At 43.3% G+C, this 15,611-nt stretch overlaps 1 pseudogene; it reads right to left on the bottom strand.

Moving 5' to 3' along the window:
- Positions 1–2,784: 2,784 nt before the first annotated feature.
- On the bottom strand, positions 2,785–2,903 carry LOC134913655 (5S ribosomal RNA; annotated as a pseudogene).
- Positions 2,904–15,611: the final 12,708 nt, after the last annotated feature.

Below are 15,611 nucleotides of genomic sequence, written 5' to 3'. Positions count from 1 at the left end.
AAGTGAAAGGTACCGGAATTTTATATACTTACCTGGAAAATACAATTAATAAGTGGGAGAATTATCACATATGTTATGTGACTATCCCATTTGGCAATAATATGACCAATAAGAATTTATTGATACATATTAGAATCTGAAATAAACAGGGAATACTACCAATTTATAGATTCTGATACTTACCCGTATAACTTGGATACATACCTATATTGTCCATTGGTTAAAATGGAGCCAAACATGTCATGTCTGGTCTCCTCGACCATTGATACATGAGACATTTTAAAATAAGTGTACAATACCCCTAATTTATTGGCTTTGATACTTACCTATACTATCCAGATATTCACCCACATGATTTAGCAATGATTTGGGACATTAGATATGATACCCCTAATTAGGAACACCTCATGTCCCATAGTTTACTAAATAGGAACAATTGATACATAAGAAAAATGTAAATAAATACGTAAGACTCCTTATCTATGAATCTTGATACTTACCCATACCATCGAACAACAGTGCAGGAAACCAAAATATCATGTTCGTAATCAGTAATGAATATATACCCCACAAGATAAGGAATGTGAGGTGAACTATCAATTATGGCATACAGATTCCTACTAATGCAATTTAGAAGTGATAAGGCAATCAGATAAAACCATGTCTTTATAACTAATAATTGGTCTATGCTTCATAGGGAAATTGATATAAAAATGCTGTATAAGAACATTAATGTATGTATGTATAAATATACACATACACAAGTATATATATATATATATATATATATATATTTTAGATTAATTGTGTAGATTAAAAATATGAACATAATGCTAATAAGGTTTCAATACAACATTAACACAAAACAAAAATGTAATACATGTGAGGCATTCACATACATTTTCCTTCATGGTTGATGGCATTGTTTTATTTTTGACACAACAATTTTTAATATTCTTCCACACATGATATTTATTTAGCAATTTCTCTTTATGGTATTTACATTGATTTTTGAACTTGAACATAGGCATATATATTATATATGGTTTAATCATGACACGAACACGAACAGTTTCACAAAAAAAAATTTTTAAACACACATTGATATGTATTATGTTTGTTCATATACACAATAATATTAGCCATTTTATTACACAGTCACATTAATGGTCACTTCACACATTTGCCATTTACAGTATATATAGATTTTTTTTGTACATGTCCTCTTTTTTTAAACATAAGAATATACAATATAATTTACCCAAATAATAAGAGACATATGATACAGTTAGACAATCATCCCTCAACCAGGATGAGGCACTTTAAATCGATATACTGTATGAAGCAACCAAATTTATATAAATAATTGCTTTAACCTGTTAAGGAACATTTGAGAAATAGTTAGCCTGCATTAAAAATAACATTATAAGTCTAATGGACCATACAGATTGCGGGAATGTTATAACATGGTACTGCATCTGAATATACTAAACATGGCTGGACTACGGTGTGGTGTGTATGTAAATATAAAGACTCCGGGTTGGATAATGAACACGGCACTGATCAACGGATGACGGGATCCAGCATGAGTGATAACATAGTGTGGAGTACATGTAAGCACTGACGTAGATAAATGCTACTAATTGACTCTACCGCTGGGAGATTCAAAACTCCCGATCAGTCAATTTGATTGGAGACACCCAAAGGAACTCGCCTCTCACTGGCTATACCATCCTATTTAGCTGTCACAGGCAGAGGCACCAACAAATATAGCCCTGAAAAAGCTTTAGATAAGTGAAACGTGCATTGGACAGGATGTGTCTTGTTCTAGGATTTAATTATTGTATTAATGCACTCCAAATTTTAGCTACATGCTGCACAGTATTGCATTTATCAGTGTTCCACTGAGTTTACCTTTAATGCAGGGCCGGGCTGCTCATCTGGCACTTCTGGCAAATGCCAGAAGGGCCTATTGGTTGGTGGGCCGGTCCTGTCATCCAGAGAACCAGATGGCCATGTGCAGTGCAGCCTCTGGCTCTCTGTTGTAGAAGCTCCCTCACCCCCCTGCCCATCTCCATGGGAATGGAGATGTTCCGCGAGTCCATGCCCCCTGACTCACAACATGCCCCCACCCGTTTCAAAGGACACGGGGGCGTGATGCGAGTCCATGTCCCCTTGAGTCGCGGCATGCCTCCATAGCTAGTGCACGCGCCCCCTTTCCGGGCACATTGGGAACAAGGTTAGAGAAAAAGAAGACTCTTGTGTGGAAGCACTCTAATTTTACTTGATAATGAAGAAAATGTAAGTATTGGTAGATTAAAACATAACTTTTATTATTTTACATATAAAATTAATTTTGTATCCAACAGTCGAAAAGACAAACTCAACATGAATAAAAGAAATTACAAAAATATAGGTACTGTATGTTCTGGTTTGTCTATATCAATTATAGATTGGTAGAGGAATGCAGACACTAACAGTACTGCAGCCGTGTTCTACCACACCAGTACGAGCAATGCTTGTATTAATGAGACCTACATTGGTATTAGGATTTTGATAAAATCAGGACCTTGTGTACCAGATTCACATTGTCCTCATTTAGTCCTTATTTTGCAGAATATCCACATTTAGGAACTCCTAGATAAATTGCTCACCTTAGTCAATTCTTTTTCATGTTGTTTATAAATAATTGTCAGTGGTTGTATCCAAAGCACAAGATTGTTGGTTTAGTAGGAAGGGAAAAAAATGGTGATCCAGCTGTTAGTCAGGATAGATATTTGTGTCATACTACTACACTTGGTATTTCCTGGGGGTCACCCTTCCAGGTACTGACCTAGCCCAACACCATTTAGCTTCCAAGATCAGACGAGATTGGGCATATGCGGTCAGGTATGGTAGTAGTAATTTCTTTTATTCATGTTGAGTTTGTCTTTTCGACTGTTGGGCCTAATTCTGAGTTGATCGCAGCAGCAATTTTGTTAGCAGTTGGGCAAAACCATGTGCACTGCAGGAGGGGTGGATATAACGTGCAGAGAGAGTTAGATTTGGACCGCTTTGATTGGCTCATGGTTTGGCGCTGAATTCAACTAAGACACCCGCACCCGCTGGAGACTGAGGTGAAGGAGAGGCGCAGGCTGCGCTCTCCTTCCCTCACACACACACACAAAGGACAGCAGCAGCGGTGAACAGCGCGGGGTGGGGTAGGGGGGTACATGTATACCTGGCACTGGGAGCATATCTGGCACTGGGGGCATATCTGGCACTGGGGGGACATGTGTATCTGGCACTGGGGGCATATCTGGCACTGGGATCATATCTGTCACTGGGGGCATATCTGGAACTGGGAGGACGTGTATCTGGCACTGGGGGCATATCTGGCACTGGGGGGCATGTATACCTGGCACTGGGAGCATATCTGGCACTGCGGGGACATGTGTATATGGCACTGGATGGCATATCTGGCACTAGGGGGACATATGTATCTGACACTGAGGGCATATCTGGCACTGGGGGGACATGTGTATCTGGCACTGGGGGCATATCTGGCACTGCGGGGACATGTGTATATGGCAATGGGGGCATATATGGCACTGGGGAGACATGTGTATCTGGCACTGTGGGCATTTCTGTATATAGCATTGGGGGCATATCTGGCACTGTGGGGGCATTTCTGTATCTGGCACTGGGGGCAATGTATATCTGACACAGTGGGGGCATTTGTGTATCTGGCACTGTGAGGCAATGTATATCTGGCACTCTGGGAGCATTTGTGTATCTGACGCTGTGGGGCAATGTCTATCTGGCACTGTGAGGCAATGTATATCTGCCACTCTGGGGGCATTTGTGTATCTGGCACTATGGAGCAATGTATATCTGGCACTGTGGGGCAATGTATATCTGGCACTGCGGGGCAATGTATATCTGGCACTGCGGGGCAACGTATATCTGGCACTATTGGGGTCATATGTGTATCTGCCCCTCCCCCATATGTGTATCACGCCCCCATTTTCATTGGCCATGCCCCATGTGGCATTTGGCCACACCCATTTTTTGGCACGCGCACACAGTACCTGTAAGACATTTTCTCTACTTGCACCACTGCACTGTACCCAGCTACTGAATGTCTTGTGGTTAATGACAAAGATCCCTAGTAAATAACAGAATACACCAGTGGTTCTCAAACTGTGTGTCGTGGCAGCCTGGGATGCCTCAGTACACTTGTAGGGGTGCCCTGGTTTGATGGTCCCGGAACAATTCAAATTATTTATGGTCAATGTAATAGGCAAAACCAGTGCTGGCGGCTGTCAATCATATCATATGTGGACAAACAGAAGCAAATCTTGTCCCTCACTACACAATTAAACCTAAGGATGACATATAAACACAAATTCACAAATTTATATTTTTTTCTATCATGTTATCCTTTTCTTATTATTTTTTAAAACTTCCCTTTATTTAGCCTAGAAGTAGGCTAATTAGTAAATAATAAACAAAATGGGGTGTAATGTTGATACCTTTAAAAAAAAAGATAAAATAATAAAATTGTATTTTAAACAATAAATAAGAGAGACAGTGTGCACCCACCCTAAATTCAATTTCTTTTTCTCTCTGTATAATGTTAGTGCAGTATATTAAAATATATTAATTAATAATAACAAATTGCATCTTTTTCCCTGTTTTGATCAAAACATTATTGTTTTCAGAACAGAATAATTTCCTCTGTGCTGGTCTGTATTTAATTTTTTGTCTTGGCCAACATCACTGTATTGTCATTCTCCTGCCATTTAGCATTTTCCTTTTCTGCAAAACAATGATCAGGTTCATGTGTTCAGAGATGCATGAGAGTGATCTGGAGCAATGCCTGGGACATGGGGAATGATTAGTCATAGACGCCAGTACATGAGTTAATGTGATCACTGATACAGTATTTATATATTTCTCCCCCTTCCAATTCCTCTATATACCCCTGTGTCAGGAACCCATGTAGGTATCCCTGATTTTACTAAGACTAGGTCAGAGCCAATAACTGTGTTATACTGGTATTACACTGGCGTCAAGATTGCAATTGCGCAGATCCTGTCCTGATGTCATGAGGGAAATGCACACAAAGACTATTCTATCACACTGCCTGTTGTATAATACACCTCTCTACTGTCACCACATGTGGAAATTACAAAAGATCCACATGTTTCCTAAAACTATAACACAATTACGCAGTCTCTGCAACATAAACTATTACTGCGTTAGTTGGTCTCCCCCTGCTTCTAGCAAAGAATAACAGTTACAGCGTAACCTTAATGATCTGTTAGCTCCCTCAAACACTGGGTTTTGAACATTTATGAAAATAGACTTATAAAGGATAACTTTAGTTACAAAAGAGTACAATGCTTAGTAACAGAAATTATATAAATAAAAAATGGTTAAAGATGACATAGTCAAACAGGTGTTGCAATTAAAGAAAAAATGTACACAGAATTATACTTGGCTTATTCTGGGCCAGGGGTTTCATTAGGAAATGCAGGTCCAGGCTTAAATTAAGACTTGAACCTTCAAGTCTGACATAGAACAAAATGCTTCTATACCTTTTATGATGTGCCCCCTCCCCCACCTTAGTGATGTCATGATCCAGTCCCTGATGATAGACTTGTATTAACCCAGGAAACATGTAACTTTTCACCTAAGAATAAATAACTGTACATAATTTCCCATGTGGAGTAGCTACATGAATTATGGTATGTTTACACTCATTTTGATTACTTAAGCCAGGGGTTCTCAAACATGTTTGAACAGTGGCATCGTAGGGTATTAGAATTTTTTTCATGGCACCCCTAGTCCTTAATTTTCTTTTTGGGAAATTCATTTAAAAATTATTTAAGTAGGACTTCCGATTCCGGTGCTGCTCCAGTGAAGCTCCAGTGCCTCCCGCCACTAAACTCCGCAAATCACCCGCTTTGGGCATCCACTGAGCGGCCCGCACCCCACACTTACCCTCCGCACACGGGGCTGTCCTGCATGGACAAGTTCCTGGCTACCTCTATGCCGGGCAAAGCACCCCGCAACAAGCAAGACGCTGCCCGCGGCTCCGCTGCCAAGATGGCCACTGCAGCTTCTCTGGGCTCCGAAGCTCCAGCTGCAGATGCACAGACTGGAGGTCAGGCTCCTCTACCTCCGGCTTCTGCTGTCCCTGCTGGGTTTGTTTCTGCTGGTGGCCCACTGTCTACACCCTCCCCTGCTCAGCCATTATCATATAGGGACATTGTTAGGGCTGTGCAAGAAACTGTGCAGTCTATGTTTCAAGAACAGGCAAAATCACATGCTGCTGCTCTACAACAGGCTGTGCTTGACATCAAGAGTCAATACAAGCAGCTGGCTAAGCGTGTTCTAAAAGTGGAGCATACCACTGGTGAAAATTTCAGAAGATCGCTGAACTTTCTGAAATCTCTGCTAAACTGCAGAAATCTGAAAACATGGGGGGTAATTCCAAGTTGATCGCAGCAGGAAATTTTTTAGCAGTTGGGCAAAACCATGTGCACTGCAGGGGAGGCAGATATAACATGTACAGAGAGAGTTACATTTGGGTGTGGTGAGTTAAATCTGCAATCTAAATTGCAGTGTAAAAATAAAGCAGCCAGTATTTACCCTGCACAGAAACAAAATAACCCACCCAAATCTAACTCTCTCTGCAAATGTTATATCTGCCCCCCCTGCACATGGTTTTGCCCAACTGCTAAAAAATTTCCTGCTGCGATCAACTTGGAATTACCCCCTTGGTGTGGTCGAAGCTTGGCGACCTGGAGAATAGATCCATCGTAATAATCTCAGGCTCATTGGTCTGCCAGAATCAGTTAAGGGATCGGCTCTTTACCACTTTCTCCGTCATACTTTACCTGATCTTCTTGGAGTGAAAGATGTTTGCTCAGACCTAGTAGTGGAACGGGCCCACAGTACGGGCCCCACTCGCTCCTCTTCAGTGGATTCCCGACCACGAGCTGTACTGTTTCACTGCCTTAACTTTCTCCATAAAGAAGCACTCTGGTCTGCATCCCGCCGCATGTGGGATCTTGTCTGGGAAGATGCAAAGTTGCTACTTTTTCAAGATTTCTCCCCGGAGCTTACTAGGCTCAGAAAGGCGTTTTCACCCGTTTGCTCTTTGCTCCTGATTGACCCGCGAGGGCTGTAAGTTTGCCATGCTTTAGGTGAATTTTCTCCTCATGGTTCTTCTGGTCCTCTGGGTGATGTATATTATTATAAGCTTATACCTTTTCCATTTCTCAGGTTGATATTTACCATGTCTTTCTAGTTGCTATTACCAGTGTATGGATATTTGTGCTCCTCTTTTCAACAGGTTTAGACAGCGAGCTCATCATTCTGGCCGCTCATATATATATCTCCCCCTTTCCCCTTCCTCCCCCCCCCCCCCTCCCTCCCTATGCCGCTTGATATAGTGGTGGTTGGCTAGGAGCGATGCACTCCCCGCCGCGTATTGTTAACTCTTGTATCCCTTACCCGTGAAGTTGTTTCTAGATTGTTAATGTGGGACCCCTGTATGGGTCTCTGTTTCTACTTGTGTTTCTATGTTTTTACTGTTTCTCCTTTTTCTCCTCCCCTCCTCTTGTGTCTCCCCCTGCCCTTCAACATTTCTGGGTATGCATTACCTTTTTCTATATGACCGTTTACTGTATAGTTATATATGTCTTCTATTAGAGTTGGCACGTGGAATGTAGGGGGAATCCACTCCCCTGTCAAACGGAAGAAGATCCTGCTTTATTTAAACAAAATGCGTATGGATTTGGTGTTTATTCAGGAGACTCACCTCCTCTCCCCGGAGGCCCAAAAGTTGGGTGTTCTGGGTTGGCAGGTGCTTGCTGATGCTCCATATTCCTCCAAAGCTGGGGGTGTCCTAATCCTTGCTAAACGTACTCTGCATGTTGAAGTTCTTGCCTCTATATGTAATCCTGCTGGTAGATTTCTTATTTTGGAGATTATGCTATATGAAGCTAAATATGTTATATGTACGGTGTATGCCCCAAACTCTTATTCCAAGGTCTTTTTTAAACGTCTCCTGACTAAATTGTATCCGTTTGCCTCCCACCCTATGATTGTGGGAGGTGACTTTAATATTGTTGTCTCTACTTATATAGACACTAACTCCTCTGTTCGTGCACGCTCCTCCCCTGCCTTTGGTGTCCCCTTTTTCGCACAACAACTGCACCTCAATGATGTGTGGAGATTCTTTCATCCCACAGACAGGGAGTACTCATGCCTCTGGGCTGCTCATGGCACTCTATCTAGGATTGACTTCCTATTATTATCAGACTCCTTCGTTCCCCAGATCTCCGAATTACAAATGGAGACTATCTCTATTTCGGACCACGCATTAGTGTGGACGTCCCTTACTAGATCCCTTGATCGGGGCTCCTTTAAATGCTGGTGTTTCCCAACTGCCTTTGCTTCCTCCTTACACTTTAAGCGCAAGTTGAATGAGTTTTGGGAGGAGTTCAGATTGGACAATGAAGGTGCTCTTGGTACTGATCCTTTGGTGTTCTGGCAGGCCTCGAAAGCAGTTATACGTGGCAGACTCATAGAATATGTTTCTTCACGGAAAAAAACAGTTTTTATCTAAATTTAAAAGCTCTCAACGCAGCTTAACTGAGGCCTGCCAGAGCTTCAAACAGCACCCCTCCCTCTCTTCTAAGAAATTGTATTTAGTATGTAAGTCCCAGTTTAATGCTGTGTTGGCGACGATGGGTGACCGCCATACTTTCCACAAAAACCATCAGTTTTATAGATTTGGAAATAAGACGGGCCGTCTCCTCTCCAACCTGTTGACGGGGTCGGTACTCTTTTCAGTAATTCAGTCACTAAAACGCACTGATGGGACAATGGCTACTAAGTCTGTCGACATGGCTAAACTCCTTTCAGATTTTTATACTGACATATACTCCTGTCCCCCTATTGATGAACAAGCTAAGGAATATTTTTGGAACTCTACTCCCCTGCCTCAATTGCCGTTAGCATTGACCGATGGTTTATGTTCCCAAATTACGCCACAGGAGGTGGAGAAAGCTATTAAAGGTCTTAAACCACTAAAGGCTCCAGGGCCTGACGGTTTTTCTGGAGAATTTTATAAAATGCTCCTCCCCAAATTGGTAGACCCACTAAGCCTGGTATTTAATACAATTCTGACCTCCCGTTCTATCCCTTTATATTTTAATGATGCAGTCATTGATCCATCTCCTTCCTAAACCGGGTAGAGATCCCCAACTCCCAGGTTCTTACCGCCCTATATCCTTCCTAAATGTCGACTATAAGTTATTTACGAAAATCATTGCTGATAGATTAAAAGGATTATTCACCCAGACCAAACTGGCTTCATTTCAGGTCGGCATTCCACGAATAATATTCGTAAAATTATAGCAGCAGCTACCTGGTTGCACTCCAACGGGAGCCCAGACCCACAATATGTGCTTTCTTTGGACGCTGAGAAGGCTTTTGACCTTGTCAGCTGGGACCATTTGTATACTACGCTAGACAGGTTTGGGTTCCCGCTGGATCTGATCAGTGTGTTGCGTACCCTTTACTCCCCCTCGGCATCCTGCATCAGGTGTAATAGCTATCTTACGAATCCTATTCTCCTTCACAGGGGCACTAGGCAAGGTTGCCCCCTTTACCCATTACTTTTTGCTATCGCCATAGAACCCCTCGCCATTAAAATACGCCATCTTTCAGATTACTCTGGAGTACTAATACGGGACCATGAGCTGCGTGTTAGCCTGTTCGCGGATGACATGCTTCTTTTCATCTCGAATCCAGACACCTCTATCCCCTTAGCTATGCAGGTAATTGCTCAGTTTGGTTATTTCGCAGGCTATCGTATAAATGCTTCCAAGTCTGAGCTCTTCCCACTCACTCCGAATGCTTGTATACGCTCCTCCTCACCCACCCTTAGTCAATTTCAGCTGAATATCTCTAAACTTAAATACTTGTGAATCTCTATTCCAGTTAATATATCGAATTTATACTTGGTTAATTATACACCTATCCTTAAAACAGTGTCTCAATTGCTGACCACTTGGACCTCCCTCCCTATCTCCCTGTTGGGGAGAGTAGCCATTTTGAAAAGCATTGTATTTCCCAAGATCTCTTATCTTCTTCAGATGATACCTGTCCAACCCCCTCGTAAAGATCTCATTTTATGTGACCGTCTATTTTCTAAATTCTTGTGGAATGGCAAGAGGTTGAGGATTTCCCTTACTAAACTTAAACTTCCTCGCAAAGATGTTGGCCTGGCCGTCCCTGACCTCTTGGCATTCTTTCGGGTGGTGAACTTCCTATATATTTCGGATTGGTTATTGGGTACCTCCTCATACGTTAATGGTCCGGTCGAACAAGCCCTTCTGTATCCTTATGATCTCAGGGCCCTTCTCCATACCCCCAAAACCCTGATCCCATCTGTAGCACGTACAAACATTTTTTTTTGGGATGCCTACCTTTCATGGTGGGTTATTAACAAAGCATTAAATAGGAGCCCGGAATACTCCCCTTTTATTCCCTTGATTGGGAACCCTTGTTTTACCCCACCTTTCTACAATAATAGATTTCTCGCGTGGAAATCCAAGGGCATTGATCTGATTCGGGATGTATTTGACCCCGGTGGGATTCTGATGTCGTTTAGAGACTTGGCCAAGAGGCATGGTGTGCTCGCATCGGATTTTTATATGTACCTTCAAGTCAGGCATTATGTGCAATCTTTACCTGTTCCTCTCGTGCACTAGCAGAGGAGTGACCGTTTATCCCCTCTTATATTAAAGTTGCAACATTTTTCTTATGGGATCTGTTGGTTATATCAGGATTTGTTCTTAAGCAAGCCCGATGCCCTGTGGTCCCCCATGATTTCTAAATGGTCAAGTGATTGGTCCTGGGCTCCATCTGTGGATTGCTTCCTTTCCCCCCTTCCTTCTATTCTGAAGGCTCTCCATTCTGCCCAGCTCCAGGAGATCCACTTTAAGTTTCTCCACCGAGCTTATATTGCCCCCGGGCAGCGTAAATATATGGTTTCTGCGGAAACAGGACACTGTCCTAAATGTAAAGCGCCAAATGCTCTTTTCATGCACAACTTTTGGCAGTGTCCAAAGGTGAAACGTTTTTGGCATAAAGTGTTGTGGTACTTCAAGTCTACCTTTCGAATCTCCCTCCCTATGGACCCAGCAGCAATCCTTGGCCTTAATACTATTGCCTGGTGTCTTCCACCGTCCAGGTCCACTATATCCCCTTTCTGTATGTATTATTGACCCTGGGGAAGAAACTGATTTTAAATCATTGGCTATTTCGGACTTCCCCCTCCTAAGAAAACCTTAAATCCATTCTCACTGTTACATTATATCTTGAACGTCAGTCCACTCTCTCTGATCTTGATCGTAACACTCTTGTTTCTACAGAAAATCGGGTCCTTATATAGAATCCCTCCCCTCCTTCCAACAACAGCACATACTAGGATTATTTGACTCACTTAGTTGGGATTCTTACCACAAACTATGTATCCCCATTTAGTGATGGTGTCTATCTAAAATTTCAGGTGATCCTATCTGTGTAGTGTGACCCTTCCAAAATTTTGGTACATTTTCTGCCGTCCCTAACTGGTTTGAGATGGTTCTTGTATGACGTCTGCAGCCCCCCACCCTACCCCCCACCTCCCATGTCCTCTATTTCGTATCCTTGTCTTTGTCACTCTTTTCTTTTCTCTCTTTTACCTTGTATTGTAGTTATATTTTTAATAATTGTGTACATATTTATCTTTGTACTTACTCTGGGCTTTGCAGCTACAATGTTATATACTGTAATATGCCGCTCTATACTGTTCCTTTGGCATATTTTTGGAACTTTGCCTTCACGGCTCCTACCGTTTTGTTACACTGCCTGTATTATATTGTTGTGCTGCATTACCCATAACCATATATTTTGCCTTCTGTATGCAATGTCTTTGAATTTCGTAATGTTTTCTCTTTTCTCTTCTTAAATAAGAAAATTCCAATAAAGATATTTAAAAAAATAATAATAATAATTTAAGTAAATTGTGTTTATATATCATCTTTAGGTTCAGTTATGTGATGAGGGACAGGATTCACTTGTTTATCTAGATATTTTGTTTGGAAGCCACAAGCGTTGGTTTTGCCTATTACATTGACCATACATAATTTGAATTGTTCCTGGACCACCAAGCAAGTGTCCTGAGGCACCACAGGGTGCCATGGCACCCAGTTTGGGAACCACTGATTTAAGCTATAATATAAGTGTAAACAAAACTGCTGTGGGGTGTGCGATTGGTTAGATACAGTACCTCTCTACTGTCAAGCTTATACACCCTAGGTCCTCTCAAATTACACCAGCACAGCGTACAGACTTCTAGCATAGTTCTATGAATATATCTATTTTCATTACCCCTGAGAAAGTGTGATTAACAGGACATAACTCCTTCACAACAAAACGTGTTGGTATTATCCCCAGGTTAGTTGGCTATCTATTTTTTATTCATTGTACGTGCAATATTGTATGTTTTTAGTGGTACATTTTTAAACAGGATTTTATGTGTTTTGGTTTATATCTTTCAATTTATGGTATGGAGCCATAAATAAAAAGGCATGACTTCCTATTGTTGGAAATACTTGTGGAATCATATTGAATATCAGATTACCTAATTTTTTCATATTTTTGGTAGGGCTTCACTATATCTTGCACAATTGGTGTTTTTACTTTTTATTTCACTAGAAGCCACCCATGTCTTTTCTATCATAAACTTTGAGAGTTCTTGGTGTGAATTCTTATGAAGAGCTTTTCTGTCCCTTATGTGTGGACTGTCCTATGCACATAATTTGGATTTTATGAACAATTAAAGTTCACTTTTAATTTGACATTTCACTTGTAAAATTGTTTAGTATACACTCATAGCGCTTATTATTGTATCATTATTTTATGTATAAAACTGGCATCATTATCTATATATATTTATATATTAATTCATCGGTGTATGGGTTTTACTAGGCACTCAGAAACCAACCCTGTGTGTGCTACTGTGATTCTTAGAAATACATGTCACATGGTTTGAGTATTATGCATAGTAGGTTGGGGATGCAAATGTTACCATGGTAATACGATTTTGTTATCTAGAATGCTTTTTCCCTCCCCACCCAAGTTGTTTCCAAAGAGTTCATTCAGTTATCCCAGCAGTTAAGGGGGGTACTCACGGGAGAGATGTGTGCTGAGCGATCTTAACACAGACCGCTCAGCACACATCTCTCTCCCAGCTCAGCACAGCGCGATGTGCTGAGCGAGGGGGAAAGCCGACGGGGGGGCCGCTGACTTCACACAACGGTGAAGTGAGCGACCCGCTAGATTGAGCCTGCATGCAGCTCAATCTAGCATCGGCGATAGCGATGCGCGGGGCCGCGCATCGCTATCGCTGGAGGGCATACACACGGCAGATCCGTGCTTAAAATCTAAGCAAGATTGCTTAGATTTTAAGCACGGATCTCTCCGTGTGTACCCCCCTTTAGTTTCTGTCATCCAATATAATCTTGCCCCATAACACATGCAGAAAGTTTTGAAATATATTCATACATCTCAGTGGCACTTCTTTAATTGCAATGTATATGTGCACTGCATTACATTTACAATATGCAGGCACATACAGTACTTCAAAGCTAAGTGAGTGGGCCTACAAAGCCGACCCAGGTGGGTGGTTTGATGACATGGCACTTACCACTGATGTGCAGTAAGCAGGGGCGTCGGAATGGGGGGGGCAAGGGGGCAACTCGCTCCCCCCAAATCATGAGAGAGGCGCCATTCACTCAGACCCACAACTGAATGCCTGTGCAGCCGCTATCAGCGCTGCCTGCGCTGTATACAGCAGGCAGCGCTGAAGCTGCCTTCCCCGTGTGGTCTGGCCAGCGCCGGCGCAAAGCATACGAGGGCTTTGCTAGCCGCGTAGAGCGCCGGTCAGTGGAGGGCACAGCGCGCGGCCGCCCGCCAGCTCCCAGAGGCTCCATAATGATGTGCCTCCTCCGCCCAGCCCTCCTCTCCTGCCTGTCTGTCTGTTTGGTCGCCAGCCGTGGCTCCCAGCGGCTCCATGATGGCGGTCCTCCTCTGCCCAGCCCTCCACTCCAGTGGCTCACACTACAGACTAGACACAGGTTAGAGGGGTCTGGGGGAAGGGAACATAAGGAGATGCTGTGGGACACAAAGGCAAAGAGCTTGTGGAGGGACAGGGAGCTGGGACCATGTCAGAGAAGGTCTCTCTCTCCCCTCTCTCTCACCCCCCCTTCACTCTCTCACCCTCCCCTCTCTCTCCCCTTTCACCCCTCTCCCCTTCTCTTTTTCTCTCTCCCCTACTGTGTAACGTAACGGATACTACACTGTGCGGTGTAATGTGACAGACGCTACTCTGCGGTGTAATGTGACAGACGCTACTCTGCGGTGTAATGTGACAGACGCTACTCTGCGGTGTAATGTGACAGACGCTACTCTGCGGTGTAATGCGGCAGACGCTACTCTGCGGTGTAATGAGACAGACGCTACTCTGCGTGTAATGCGACAGACGCTACTCTGCGGTGTAATGCGACAGACGCTACTCTGCGGTGTAATGTGATAATGTGACAGACGCTACTGTGCGGTGTAATGTGACAGACGCTACTGTGCGGTGTAATGTGACGGATGCTACTGTGCGGTGTAATGTAACGTATGCTACTGTGCGGAGTAATGTGACAGACGCTACTGTGCGGTGTAATGTGACGGACGCTACTGTGCGGAGTAATGTAACGTATGCTACTGTGCGGAGTAATGTGACAGACGCTACTGTGCGGTGTAATGTGACGGATGCTACTGTGCGGTGTAATGTGACAGACGCTACTCTGCAGTGTAATGTGACGGACGCTACTGCGCAGTGTAATGTGACGGACGCTACTGTGCGGTGTAATATGACGGACGCTACTGCGCGGTGTAATATGATGGACGCTACTCTGCAGTGTAATGTGACAGACGCTACTCTGCGGTGTAATGTGACAGACGCTACTCTGCGGTGTAATGCGACGGACGCTACTGTGCGGCGTAATGCGACAGACACTACTATGTGGTGTAATGCAATGGACGCTACTGTGCGGAGAAATGTGACAGACACTGATGTGCGGAGTAATGTGACAGACGCTACTGTGCGGAGTAATGTGACAGACGCTACTCTGCTGTGTAATGTGACAGACGCTACTGTGCAGTGTAATGTAACAGACGCTACTCTGCGGTGTAATGTAACGGATGGTACTGTGCGGAGTAATGTGACAGACGCTACTGTGAGGTGTAACATGACAGACACTACTGTGCGGTGTAACCTACGCTACTGTGAGGTGTGACCTACGCTACTGTGCGGTGTAATGTAACGGATGCTACTGTGCAGGGTAATGCGACAGACACTACTGTGTGGTGTAATGCGACGGACGCTACTGTGCGGTGTAATGTAACGGATGCTACTGTGCGGAGTAATGTGACAGCGGTGTAATTTAACGGATGCTACTGTGCAGAGTAATGCGACAGACACTACTGTGTGGTGTAATGCGATGGATGCTACT

The sequence above is a fragment of the Pseudophryne corroboree genome, chromosome 4 (genome assembly GCF_028390025.1).
Source record: "Pseudophryne corroboree isolate aPseCor3 chromosome 4, aPseCor3.hap2, whole genome shotgun sequence".
NCBI classification, from domain to species: domain Eukaryota; kingdom Metazoa; phylum Chordata; class Amphibia; order Anura; family Myobatrachidae; genus Pseudophryne; species Pseudophryne corroboree.
Note: the sequence above shows the minus strand (reverse complement) of the source record. Positions and strands in the feature narration are given on the sequence as shown.